The sequence below is a fragment of the Coffea eugenioides genome, chromosome 3 (genome assembly GCF_003713205.1).
Source record: "Coffea eugenioides isolate CCC68of chromosome 3, Ceug_1.0, whole genome shotgun sequence".
NCBI lineage: Eukaryota > Viridiplantae > Streptophyta > Magnoliopsida > Gentianales > Rubiaceae > Coffea > Coffea eugenioides.
Window position 1 is genome coordinate 42,351,230 of NC_040037.1, and position 14,709 is coordinate 42,365,938.

The following is a 14,709-nucleotide window of genomic DNA, read 5'->3' on the forward strand; positions in this document are numbered from 1 at the left end:
ATAAAAAATTAAAAAATACAAACATTAAAGACGTCCATGTGGCGACAAGATAGGACGTCCACTTGGCAGAAAGTTAAGATAACCAACTCAACAATCTATCAAAATTGCAACTGGACATCGTTATATATATATGTATGTATATGATTAGGTTTTAACTCTTATGTTAACATAAACAATCATCACTAAAAGGAAACATCTCCTGCTAAGTTGTAGAATATCTCAATCTTGCTACCAAGCACAAAATCACAAAAGAAAAAAAAACAAAAGCACAAGGAAAAAAGAAAACGAAAAGGACAATATTTATTTTCTAATTGGGATTAGCTATATTCATTCATCAAATGGACGTAAAGTTCTTGTAGTTTTTTGCTGATACGAATTTTCGAAGGGAAGGAGGAGGAAAAAACGTCATGAAATAGTTTTCTTTTTATTTTTATTAATTGAATGTGAGAAGGAACTGATTGGTCTTTTTCCCCCCTTATAAATCTGCTGTCTTTTGGTGATCGGTTGTTATGAAATTGGAGTTAAATTTAATTAGGTGTGTCATCTTGATGAGTTAGAGAGGCCAGGTGTCAACACATTAATTCGTGCAACACTGAGTGCATGTTACACTTTTGGGTGTAATAGGAGGCCTGTAGCCAGACGCATCTCTGAGATTTTGTCCATTTTTCTTCAAAGTAAATGATTTGAAAACGAAAAAGTGTTCCTTCAAAAAAAAAAAAACACGAAAAAGTGGAAAGGTTTTTGTCTTCCATATCTTAAATGCTGTAAGAATGTGCACTCTAGTTCGACAGGTTCTTAGTCGGTGGTCATTTGAACAATATCTCTGGAGAATGATATGCTTCCATAAAAGAAAAGTGAATTGAATCCAGTAGTTTTGGCGAGTATAGGCAAAAGGGTAACGAGAGATAAACACCATATTGAAGAATGGCCACATCAAAAAGATAGTATATATATTTCTTCAAGTTCATCTTCCTAGCACCAAAGTTTCTAGGTTATTGTCATATTTCTACGGGCCAAGACATACATTTATGCCAGACTCGTACTAGTTAATGATATGAACCACAACATCATTTATATAACTTAGATAAATCATTCATATAACGTAGGAATGTTCAAAATCATTCATATAACTTAGATAAATCGGCCAAATCTGATGACAATTTCAAGGGAAAATCATTCAAAACGTTCTTAATATTTTGTAAAATAATTTTTTCGTCCCTCACTTTTAAAAGTATAATTTTATATTCCTTACAAATTTACAATGGTCAAATTTGACTCTGCTTTTAAACTCAGACCGGACGGTTTGACTGGTTGAATCGGAAATCGGCTAGTTCTCCGGTCCAAGTTAGTATACAAAACTGGATGAAAGAAAACTCGGTCAAAACCGGTCAAAAAGACCGGTTTGACCGTGAACCGGTAAAACCCAAAAAACTCGGGTTTTTTGCAATTCTCTATTTTTGTTGAATTTCAATTTTTTTCTTGGACCTTTTTATATTTTCCTAAATGACTAACAGGAACACAACAACTCTAAAAGCTTAAAATTTGGTCAAATTTTTAACAAATCCAAAATAAAAAAAAATAAAAGAAAACATGTATGAAAGGATTAGAAGAAAAGAAGAAGAGATCTAGAAATCTCACATGAGAAATGGTGAAAAGATCTAAAATAAAAAATGGTAAAAAGGAATATAAGAGAAAGAGAAGAGGAAGAGAGTTTAAAAGAAATAAAAAGAAACCATTAGAAAAAGGAAAAAAAAAAAAGCACAAAGAAAACCCATGACCTGGACACTATGATGCGGGACTGGAACGTAGAAAGCTTTGACGGCGGACTGGCAAAGAAGAAGCAACGAGAGGAAGAAACAAGAAGAATCCTTTATAAGTTAAAAAACTTTTCTCATATTATACTTTGACCCCTCAATATTTTAAATAATCATAATTACACACATATAATTCTTTTATTACTCATTTGCAACCTTACTTTTTGCATTTTACAATGATTCAGATTTTCACTCTGGATTCATCATCTTATGGAGTTAGAGACTCATTAATGTTATTATATCTTACTTAAAAAAGTTTCATCAAAGTATTTGTATCCTTTTTCATTAATTTGGCCCCTTAATATATAGAACATATGGGGAAAGATTGAAATCACTATGAGTACATATTTATTCTATTTATTTATTTTATATAATTAAAATATATATTTATGACGTCATCCGGTTCGACCCTCGAGCTTAACCGGTCGAACCCATTGACCCCTGACCCCTAAACTCTGCCGAGTCGTTGCCCGGTCCGAGTTTCAAAACACAGAAATTTGGTCATTATATATCTAGGTTTCTGACTAATTTTTGGCCGGAATCCACCACGTGTCTTGCACGTGATCATTTTTTAGGGACAAAATTATCAAATCACGTTTCACATAATCCGATTTATAGTCTCTCATATTTCACAAAATGAATTTTTTTGTCCCTCACATTTCACAAAATAATTTTTTTCGTCTCTTACATTTCACAAAATAATTTTTTCATTCCTTATTGATCATGTGTACAAATAATTTTTTCTTATTTTTGAAAATTAATGTTTATGTCTATTTGATTTCACTTGAATAATATGAATAGTATGCAATATATCTATATCTGGTTTCACCTGAACAAGTTAATTATAATTGTAAGTGAAATCAAATAGTGATATATTACATGCTACTTGTACTGTTCAAGTGAAATCAAATAGACATATACATGGGTTTAAAAAATAAGCTATTAGTACACATGACCAATAAGAGATTAAAAAATTTATTTTGTGAAATATGAGGAATGAAAAAATTCATTTTGTGAAATGTGGGGAATGAAAAAAATTCATTTCGTGAAATATAAGGGACTATAAATTGGGGTTCTTTGAAATACGATTTGATAATTTTGCCCCTAAAAAATAATTACGTACAATGTGCACGGTGGATTTCGACCAGACACTAGTTGAAACCTTAGATATGGACCAAAATTTGACCATTGTGAATTTGTAAGGGACGTAAAATTACACTTTCAAAAGTGAGGGTAGAAAAAATCATTTTGTAAATTGTGAGAAATGTTTTCAACAATTTTTTCCCAATTTCAATCACCTTAGATAAGAATCCTGGACAAAACCGTGCACTTGGTGCTTTGAAACACTAGAAGCAATATTTTCAACTGCCTGAAAAATCCTTTAAATAGAAAATTAATAAAACGAGCCTGTGAATCATTCTATTTCATCTTTACTCAAACCGTCTATTATCTCTCCTACCGCAGTATGTTCCACACTGACATTCCGTCCTAGTGGCCCAACCTATTTCTCATGGTTAGTTTTATTATTTTGGCTTAGTTAATTGGGTTTTGACCATCCCAATTCTGGTATAGGGAGAAAGCTCGATGTTCGCTTAAATTTGATGGGTTTAAATATTAATTTTGGGGAGGGATGGATTTGATGATATGAGAGGGGGGAATATAAATGAAAAATCTTAGATTCAAAACCTCTCACTTGTATTAAAAAGAAAACAAAAGTTCTTAATTTCTAATGAGGTTCAATGTTTGTGTCTTATATGAGCTTGAAGAAATATATATATATATATATATGTATATGTGTTTGGTATGGCCTTTCTTTAAAATGATATTTGTCTTTTGATACCCTTCTGTTGATACTTAACCAGTCCAACTAGAGTGAAACATGGAAGGTTATTAGCCTATTTCGATTGGCAAAGACACGCCTACCAGACTCATACTAGCGAGTGACATACTTGAAAATAATGAATGAGGGGAATAATTATTTCATTGATCCAAAGGAATATATACAACAGGTTTCAGCCTATATTAGGAAACTATACACAATTATATCCTTAATCTTAGGAATAAGATTTTACACCAAATTAGCTCATCTATAGCTAATACACAGTTATAGTTATATAGAATTTCTCTCCACTAATCTCTCCTAATTTATACGGTTTTATTACTCAATATTCTACTTCCCAAAAATACAGATTTTCCCACACTCCCCCTCAAGCTGGTTTGAAGATATCTTTCATCACCAGCTTGCTCACTAACAAATCAAACTGTTTTTTGGGAAGACTCTTTGTAAGCAGATCTGCCACTTGGTCTCTAGTTGGCACATAGGTCATGCAGACTACACCTCCTTCTATTTTTTCTTTGATGAAGTGCTTATCTACTTCAACATGTTTCGTTCGGTCATGAAGAATTGGATTGTGAGCAATAGAAATAGCCGCTTTATTGTCACAATACAATTTCATAGGAAGTACTTCTGAAACCTTCAACTCCTGTAATATTCTTCTAATCCATATCACTTCACAAATACCTTGAGCAACAGCCCGGAACTCTGCCTCTGCACTGCTCCTTGCCACAACATTCTGCTTCTTACTTCTCCAAGTCACCAAATTACCTCCCACATACGTACAATATCCAGAAGTTGATCTTCTATCTGTTATACATCCAGCCCAATCCGCATCGGTATAGGCTTCAACTTGAAGATGTCCTCGTGCCTTAAAGAAAATACCTTTGCCAGGTGTTCCCTTTAGGTACCTTAGGATTCTATGAATTGCTTCAAAGTGCTCTGGGCCTGGTGAATGCATGAACTGACTAACAATACTTACTGGAAATGCTATGTCAGGCCGAGTGTGTGATAAATAAATAAGTCTTCCAACTAGTCTTTGAAACTTTTCTCTGTCTCTTACTTTCTCTACACTAGCTGGTTGAAGTTTCAAATTTGGCTCCATGGGAGTTTCAGCTGGCCTGCATCCCATCATACCTGTCTCTTTGAGCAAATCAAGCACATACTTCTTTTGACTTACAACAATTCCCTCCTTGGATCGTGCAAACTCCATCCCGAGAAAATACTTTAAGTTTCCCAAGTCCTTGATTTCGAATTCCTTGGCCAGAAACTTCTTCGAATTCTCTAATCCTCCACAATCATCCCCTGTTAAAATAATGTCATCGACGTATACAATTAAAATTGCAACTTTACCTTCTTTTGAATGCCTATAAAACAAAGTATGGTCAGCCTGACTTTGTAAGAAACCAAATTTTTTAACAGCTTTGCTGAAGCGTTCAAACCAAGCTCTTGGTGATTGTTTAAGTCCATAAAGAGATTTCTTCAGTTTGCAAACTTTTCCAACACCATATTTGTCTACAAAACCTGGAGGAAGACTCATAAACACCTCCTCTTCTAGGTCTCCATTAAGAAAGGCATTTTTCACATCAAGTTGGTACAATGGCCAATTTGCATTAATAGCAAGAGATAAAAGGACCCGAATAGAATTTATCTTGGCAACAGGGGCAAATGTTTCTTGATAATCTATTCCATGGGTTTGTGTAAAACCCTTCGCAACTAATCTGGCCTTGTACCTTTCTACAGTACCATCTGCTTTGCTTTTAACTGTAAACACCCATTTGCACCCAACAATCTTTTTCTCCCTAGGCAACTCCACCACATCCCACGTATCATTCTTCCTCAATGCTTCCATCTCTTCAAACACTGCAGATTTCCAGTTCTGATCAACCAACGCTTCTTTAATGTTTCTAGGAATCACAAGTTTTGAAATTTCAGTGGTAAAGGCTCTATATTTAGGGGAAAGGTTATCATAGGACACATATTTGGAAATTGGATGTCTAGTACAAGTACGGGTTCCTTTCCTAATGGCAATGGGAAGATCAAGATCAGATTCTTGAGTAGGAAGATTTAAAACTGGGTCAGATTCTGGAACAGCAGAAGAAAAGAAAGGTGAAGTATTACCTGATGTATTTGGACAGACTTCCCTCGAGGACTTCTCATGAACAGGAGCTGGACTCATCAATGGACCTTCACCCTTTTTAAAAATATTTCTCCTAGTGTATACCACAGGCTCAAGATTGGAACAATTTTTTTCTCGTCGCAATATTTCCATATCTGATAAACCAATATCAGTTTCTGCATTATCAAATTGAGGGATCTTCGTTTCCTTATCTGTTTCAAAAATTATAGTTGGTAAAGCTTCAGTTTCCCAAAAATTTGATTCACTAGAATTCTCCCCCTGAATCAAAGGTTTGTTAAAGAAAGGAAGACCTTCCAAAAAAATTGCATCCATAGTGACAAAGACTTTCCGTGTGAGAGGATTAAAGAATTTGTACCCTTTTTGATTTGGAGCATAACCAACAAAGACACATTTTTCGGCCCTAGGATCCAACTTGGACCGAGATTTCTTTGGAATATGCACATAAGCAGTGCATCCAAATATTTTTAAAGGCAAATCTGAATTAACTCTTGATTCAGGGAAAATTTTTTTAAAACACTCTAAAGGAGTACTATATTGTAAGACCTTGGAAGGCATCCTATTAATTAGGTATGATGCTGTTAAAACAGCATCCCCCCAAAAATATTTTGGTAAGTTCATATAAAACATCATGGCACGAGCGACTTCCAACAGATGTTTGTTTTTACGCTCGGCAATTCCATTTTGTTCGGGGGTATCAGTGCAAGAAGACTGATGTAAAATCCCTTTTTCTTCAAAAAATGTTCCAAGGATACTATTATAATACTCTGTTCCATTATCAGACCGCAAAATACTTGCTTTTGTTTGAAATTGATTTTCTATCATGTTATAGAAATTTTGAAAAATGGTTGCTACTTCTGACTTCTTATGCATTAAGTATACCCAACATAGACGAGTATGGTCGTCTATGAACGTTACAAACCACCTTTTTCCCGAAATAGTAGTAACCCTTGAGGGTCCCCAAACATCACTGTGAAACAAATAAAATGGTTTTGATGGTAAATAAGGCCTTGGGACATAAGATTTTCGTTGACTTTTAGCAAGCAAACAACTTTCACATTTTAGTTTCAGGGGGGTCACATTCTTAAAAAGCAAAGGAAACAAATGTTTTAGATAAATAAAACTAGGATGGCCCAATCTGTAATGCCAAACCATTATTTGTTCATAAGCAGATACAGAAATATTACTACTAGACTCTTGAGCAATTTGAGCACTAGGTGAATTATCCTCAAGACAGTAAAGGCCATTGATCATTCTAGCCCTGCCAATCGTCATCCTCGAATTCTTGTCCTGAAAAACACAATGAGATTCATTGAAAATAGCCAAACAATTAGAATCTTTTGTTAGTTTACTAACTGATAAAAGATTGCAGCCAATTTTGGAACATGAAGAACAGATTTCAGGTTAATATTTTTTGAGGTCTGTATTGAACCTTTTCCAGCAACAGGAGAGAAACCTCCATCTGCAACCTTGATCTTTTTATTTCCAGAACATGGTGTATATGATTGGAAGAGTTTAAAGTGAATTTGTCATATGGTCTGAGGCTCCAGAATCTATGATCCATGGAGCAGAAAAGGTTGAGGAATTAGACAAAAAAGAATTGAATAGAGCCTTAGATCCAATACCTGTATGAGCCATAGAAGCATTAGGAAAGTCAGATGAGGTAGAACTGGATTTCAGTAGCATAAGAAGATGCTCCATTTGTTCTTTGGTGAAAGGGCCAGCATCAGCTTCATTAGCAGTAGGAACTCCTCGTCCAGACTTCTCTCCTCCTTTGTTTTTCCAATTTGGAGGTTTTCCGTGCAGTTTCCAACATGTGTCACGAGTGTGACGAGGCTTATTACAATAGTCACACCAGACCTGTGGTTTTTCACTGGATTTTTCTCCTGTTCTACGCTGATAAGTTGATGTTTTAAAGGATGAGGCAACCTCTAAAGCCGATCCTTCAACAGCAACTCCAGGACCCTTCTTTCCCAGCATTACATTTCTTCTGCTTTCCTCCCTTCTAACCTCTGAGAACACCTCACCAATTGAAGGAAAGAGGCTGTCTCCCAATAATTCTCCCTCTAACTTCATCAAATTCAACGTTGTTTAGCCCTGCCAGAAATTTAAAGATTCGGCTGTCTTCAACAGTTTTCTTATGATGCTGAAAATCCTCTGTTGATTTCCACTCATAGCTGTTGAAGAGATCCAAATCCTGCCATATTCGCTTAAGCGAATTGAAATATTTTGTGACAGTGTCTTCCCCTTGACGTAGATCTCCAATTTTGAGAGTCAACTCGAAAATTCGGGACTGATTTCCCAAATCAGAGTACATCTGATTGATATTTTCCCATAACTCTTGTGCCGTTGAATAGCACATGTAGTTAGAACTGATATCTTCCTCCATTGAGTTTACAAGCCATGTCATAACCATGGAGTTTTCCGCGTCCCATGTTGCGTAAGCAGGATCCGTGCATATTGGAGCCTTTGTTTCACCAGTTAAATACCCCATCTTGCCACGACCTCTGATATACATCCGGACTGCTTGTGACCATCGGAGAAAATTATCTCCATTCAGCCGAATGGTAGTAATCTGAATTGAGTGAGAATCAACCCCAGTTTTCAAGGATTCGATTCTGTTTTTGGATGAAGAGGCAGTAGTTTGAGGATTAATGGTAGAGTCTGATGATGTTTCAGACATGATGAAGGGATAGGGGACAATGTAAAAAAATAAGGAGGAAAAATGAAACAGAAAAAAAAACCAGGAAAAGATGCTCTGATACCAACTTGAAAATAATGAATGAGGGGAATAATTATTTCATTGATCCAAAAGAATATATACAACAGGTTTCAGCCTATATTAGGAAACTATACACAATTATATCCTTAATTCTAGGAATAAGATTTTACACCAAATTAGCTCCTCTACAGCTAATACACAGTTATAGGTATATAGAATTTCTCTCCACTAATCTCTCCTAATTTACACGATTTTATTACTCAATATTCTACTTTCCAAAAATACAGATTTTCCCACAGACATCAACCACAAGAAAGTTCAAAATCATTCAGATAACATAGCATAAAAAAACTAAATCTAGGGACAATTCCATCTAGGATGTGCAAAATCAAAAAATTTCGATTTATCGACCGAATTCCAATTGAATTCGGAATTTTCGAATTCAGTAATTCAGAATTCGAAACTGAAATATGGTTTTTCGATTTCAAATTATGCGAATTTGGTTCGAATTCGGTAATGGAATTTTTCAAATCGAAAATTTCGATTTCGAATTCACAATTCAAAATCGGAATTCGGAATTCCTATTTCGATTTTAAATTCATTTTTCATATATATATACACATAATTTATATATATATGTAATAAAACATTTATATTATAATAACAATTTTTATATTCTTGAATTTGGTGATTAGGAATTACTATTTCGATTTCAAATTATTTTTCATATATATATATATAATATTTTATATATATATGTAATATAACATTTATATAATAATAATAATTTTATATTCCTGAATTCGGTGAAATCAGAATTTACCGAAATCCGAATTGAATTCGAAACGAATTCGAATTCGGAGTTGGTGAATTTGAAATCAAATTCGATAGGAAATTCTGATGCCAAAATTTCAAAAAATTTCGATTTCAAAGTTTCGAATTACCGATTTCGATTCCGATCACATCCCTAATTCCATCGACTTATAAAAGAATCTTGTGGATGAAATTCATCGCTTTGCATTTTGCCTCTAGTGGCTCAGCTTTAGGCATGCTAAGCCCTTCTCCTTCAGTCAAATCAATCTCCTTAGGACCAACCTTTTGCCATTCAAAACATTGTATCAATTATCCTAAGGTCAGACCTACCACATGATGTGCCAGGCCAGTACCAGGGCATGACCATCTTCCTATTCCAAACTATTAGGTCTGGTCCCAGGTAATTGACCAACTAGAATAATAGGGTTCTTGACAATTCAATAATAACAATAACAAAATAAATAAATCAAACATAGAACACACGAAATTTATGCGGTTTGGTCAAACTGACTTACGTCCACGGGCGAATGGATAGCAGATTTACTATAATAGAAAAAAGCACAAAAAAAGAGTACAAAATCCTAAGAAATAATTTCTAGGTTCAAAAGGCACCTAAAACTGAAAATATAAAAGAGTCTAAATAACACTAAATGCTTATTGACCAAAAGGCCCATGACTTGCTCTTTTGATTTGATGCCAAACCAAAATTCCTCTTAGACTGGGGTGTGGACCCCTCAAAAACTCTCTTGGGTTGGTGCATATGACACTTGGGCTAATGCTCTTAGCACACTTAAACTCACTTAACCCTACTATATTTATAACCACCAAGAGGAGATACATTTTTATAAAAGTTTCGATGTGGGATACAAAGACACACTCAACAGATCCCCACTTTGACGTGTATCCAACATCGGTAAATAGTAGACAAATAGCAAACAAACTCTACCTTCTCCATAAAAGTCCTAACGGATCTCAACGAACCACAAAAGTCCCAACGAACCACAACAAACCACCAACGAACCAAGATGCAAAAGGCTCAATAGGTCCCAACGGGCCAAATCTCACCAATGGTTCAACAGATCTCAATGGGCTAAAAACCACGGACATAGTAATTTTGCTCCACCTTCTTCTCAAAACCCTCAACCAGTTCCAACGGGCCAAATAACTCTTCTCCAAAACCCAACTGAACTCCAGCGAAAATTTTTTTTTCTTCGCTTTCTATAGTACCATATACTTGTTATTGTCATCAAGAACCCAAATCTAGCTAACCATGACCCAAAATCTGAAGCTCTAATACCAATTAGTTAGGTCCGGTCCCAAGAAATTGACTAACGAGAATAATAGGGTTCTTGACAATTCAATAATGACAATAACAAAATAAATAAATCAAACAGAAAACACACGAAATTTACATGGTTCTGTCAAACTGATCTACATCCACGGGCGAAGGGGTGGCAAATTTACTATAACAGAAAGAGAGTACAAAACCCTAGGAAATAATTTTCAGATCCAAAAGGCACCTAAAACTTAAAACACAAAAAGAGTCTAAATAGCACTAAATGTTTAATGGTCCAAAGGCCCATGACTTACTCTTTTGGTTTGATGCCAAACCAAAACTCCTCTCAGACTGGGGTGTGGACCCCCAAAAACTCTCTTGGGTTGGTGCATATGACACTTGGGTTGATGCCTTTAGCATACTTAAACTCACTTAACCCTATTATATTTATAATCACCAAGAGGAGATATTTTTTTTATTTTTTATAAAAGTCCCGATGTAGGATACAAAGACACACTATTAAACCAAAAGAACAAGTCATGGACCTTTGGACCATTAAGTATTTAGTGCTATTTAGATTTTTTTGTGTTTTCAGTTTTAGGTGCCTTTTGGATCTGGAATTATTTTCTTGGGTTTTGTACTTTCTTTCTGTTATAGTAAATCTGCAACCCTTCGCCCATGAATGTATGTTAATTTGACCGAATCACATAAATTTCGTGTATTCTTTGTTTGATTTATTTATTTTGTTATTATCATTATTGAATTGTCAAGAATCCTATTATTCTCGTTGGCTAATTTCTCGGGACCAAACCTAACAAATTGGTATCAGAGTATCAAGTTTTGGGTCATGGTCAAATATTGGGTTCTTGATGACAATAACAAGTATTTGGTACTACAGAGAGTGAAGAAAAAAAAATTTCGCTGGAGTTTAGTTGGGTTTTGAAAAAGAGTTATTTGGTTCATTGGAACTCATTGAGGGTTTTGAGAAGAAGGTGGAGCAAAATTACTATGTTCATGATTTTTTAGTCCGTTGGGATTTGTTGAACCATTTGTGAGATTTGGCCTGTTGGGACCTGTTGAGTCTTTTGCATCTTGGTTCGTTGGTGGTTTGTTGGGGCTTTAGTGATTCGTTGAGATCCATTGGGACTTTTATGGAGAAGGTAGAGCTTGTTTGCTATTGGTCTACTATTTACCGATGTTGGATACACGCCAATGTGGAGATTTATTGAGTGTGTCTTTGTATCCTACATTGGGACTTTTATAAAAAAAAAAGTATCTCCTCTTGGTGGTTATAAATATAGTAGGGTTAAGTGAGTTTAAATGTGCTAAGGGCATTAGTCCAAATGCCATATGCACCAATCCAAGAGAGTTTTTGGGGGTCCACACCCTAGTTTGAGAGGAGTTTTGGTTTGACATCAAGCCAAAATAGCAAATCATGGGTCTTTGGATCATTAAGCACTTAGTGCTATTTAGACTTTTTTGTATTTTTAGTTTTAGGTGCCTTTTGGACCTGAGAATAATTTTCTAGGGTTTTGTACTCTCTTTCTGTTATAGTAAATTTGCTACCCCTTCGCCCGTGAACGTAAGTCAGTTTGACCGAACCACGTAAATTTCGTGTGTTCTCTGTTTGATTTATTTATTTTGTTATTGTCATTATTGAATTGTCAAGAACTCTATTATTCTTGTTGGTCAATTTCCTGGCACCAGACCTAACAAATTGGTATCAGAGTTTCAGATTTTGGATCAAGTCAGATTTTGGGTTCTTAATGACAATAACAGGTTTTGGGCTCTACAGAAAGTGAAGAAAAAAAATTGTTGGAGTTAAGTTGGGTTTTGGAGAAGAATTATTTGGCTCGTTGGAACTCGTTGAGGGTTTTGAGAAGAAGGTGAAGCAAGATTACCATGCTCGTGATTTTTAGCCCGTTGGGATCAGTTGAACCTTTTTGAGATTTGGCCAGTTGGAACCTGTTGAGCCTTTCGTATTTTGGTTCGTTGGTGGCTCGTTGTGGTTCGTTGGGACTTTTGTGGTTCGTTGAGATCCGTTAGGACTTTTATGGAGAAGGTGGAACTTGTTTGCTATTTGTTTACTATGTACCTATGTTGGATACACGCCAAGGTGAAAATTTGTTAAGTGTGTCTTTGTATCTCATATCGGAACTTATCTAAAGAAGTATCTCTTCTTGTTGGTTATAAATGTAGCGGGTTTAAGTGAGTTTAATTGTGCAAAGGGCATTAGTCCAAGTGCCATAAATACCAGTCCAAGAGAGTTTTTGGGAGGCCCACGTCTGAGTCTAAGAGAGGTTTTGGCTTAGTATCAAACCAAAAGAGCAAATCATGGGCTTTTGGGCCATTAAGCATTTAGAACTATTTAAACTCTTTTGTGTTTTCAGTTTTAGGTGTCTTTTGAATTTGGGAATTATTTCCTAGAATTTTGTACTCTTTCTTTTATACTCTCTTTCTGTTATAGTAAATTTGCTACTCCTTCGCTCGTGGACGTTGGTCAGTTTGAACGAACCATGTAAATTTCATGTGTTCTCTGTTTGATTTTTTTGTTTTGTTATTGTCATTATTGAATTGTCAAGAATCCTATTATTCTCGTTGGTCCATTTCTTGAGACTAAACCTAACACAAATGGCATCAGCTTGCTTGTTTCCACTTGTAGTCCTTCAAATCTCTCAGGCTTGAAGCTTGTAGGATCATCCCAAACCTTGGGATCCCTATGGATGCTCCATGTATTTACTAGCAATATTTTCCCGCCTTGAAAATCATATCCCCCAACTTTGCAACTGGCAGAAGACTTATGTGGTACTGCTAGGAATAAACGCAAGGTCTCCAAAATGATGTTGTGAACGTAAGGCAGTTTGGATAAATCATCTTCCTGAATCAGGCGATAAATTCCTACATGAGTTTCAAGTTCTGCTTTTGCCTTCTCCGACACTTTGGGATGATTGAGTAAAAGAGACCCTGCCCATTCTATGGTGGCAGATGATGTATCCGTTCCAGCAAGCAGTAGGACCTGCATTTACGAAATAACTTGTGCTGAGAACTTGAGATTTGCATAAAATTTTCTAAAAAGTTTAATGGAATAAAATTTTTGTTTTATGAAGGACATCTGAAACAAATCATTCTTATTTTGGAAATGAAATCTAAGGAAGACTGACTGATTAATCTTTACCATAATCATTGCTTTAATGGCTTCGTCCTTGTAGTATTTCGGCTGTGATTCTTGCAGTGTCTGCAAATGGTCAATCATGGTATTCTTGGTCTTGTCACTACGGCGTTCTTCAACTAGACCTTGGAAAAATACGTCCATATCCATACTTATCCTTGCCAAACTCTTTTCAAAACTTTTGTAGTCTAGCCATCTCAATACTCGCAAGAAATCTCCAGGATTTGATGCACTAGCATGTTCAAACGTTTGACGAATAAGGCCCTGAAATTTTTTAGCCTCATCGCTTTCTTCATCTTCACCAAAATATTTCTTTCCATTAATCATTCTCATGATAACATTAAAGGAAAGCTCTAAAAACTTGGATTTCAGCTCAACTTTTGCAAAACCATCATGTGAAATTTCATACAATTTTTGAAGTAAACGCATGATTTCATCTCGTCAAATGGATAAAAACATGTTTAGATGAGTAGGAGAGAATATTTCATTAGCAGAAAGCTTACGAGGATTGCGTCATTGGTCACCATATGGGGAATCAACTAGGTTATTGTAGTTGTATCCTATGTACTTGCCTATGAGAAACTGCGGCAGGTTGGCCAGCATGATATCATTCTTGGACAAACATTCCTCCGCCATAGAGGATGAAGATACTACAACCACAAGGCGGTTGCCGAACTTAAGAGAAAAGATTGGGCCACATTTTTGAGACAGTTTGTGTAGGATGCGTTGGAGAGGTTTTTTTATGAGTTGAAGATGGCCTATCATAGGGAGAGCTAGAGCTAGACTTGGAAAGATATTTTGGCTTTTCCTTTTTAATGACTTGAAAGCTAAAGCAAAGATGAAAAGGGAGAGTAATGTGTATAACAAAGTAGTTTCCTCCATCGTTGCATAACCTTAGAACTCGTATGGAAATTATAAAGAATCTATATGAATGAAAACAAGTA

The 14,709-nt window shown here is 35.5% G+C and overlaps 1 pseudogene; it reads right to left on the bottom strand.

Moving 5' to 3' along the window:
* Window positions 1-9,488: 9,488 nt before the first annotated feature.
* On the bottom strand, window positions 9,489-14,194 carry LOC113766669 (annotated as a pseudogene).
* Window positions 14,195-14,709: the final 515 nt, after the last annotated feature.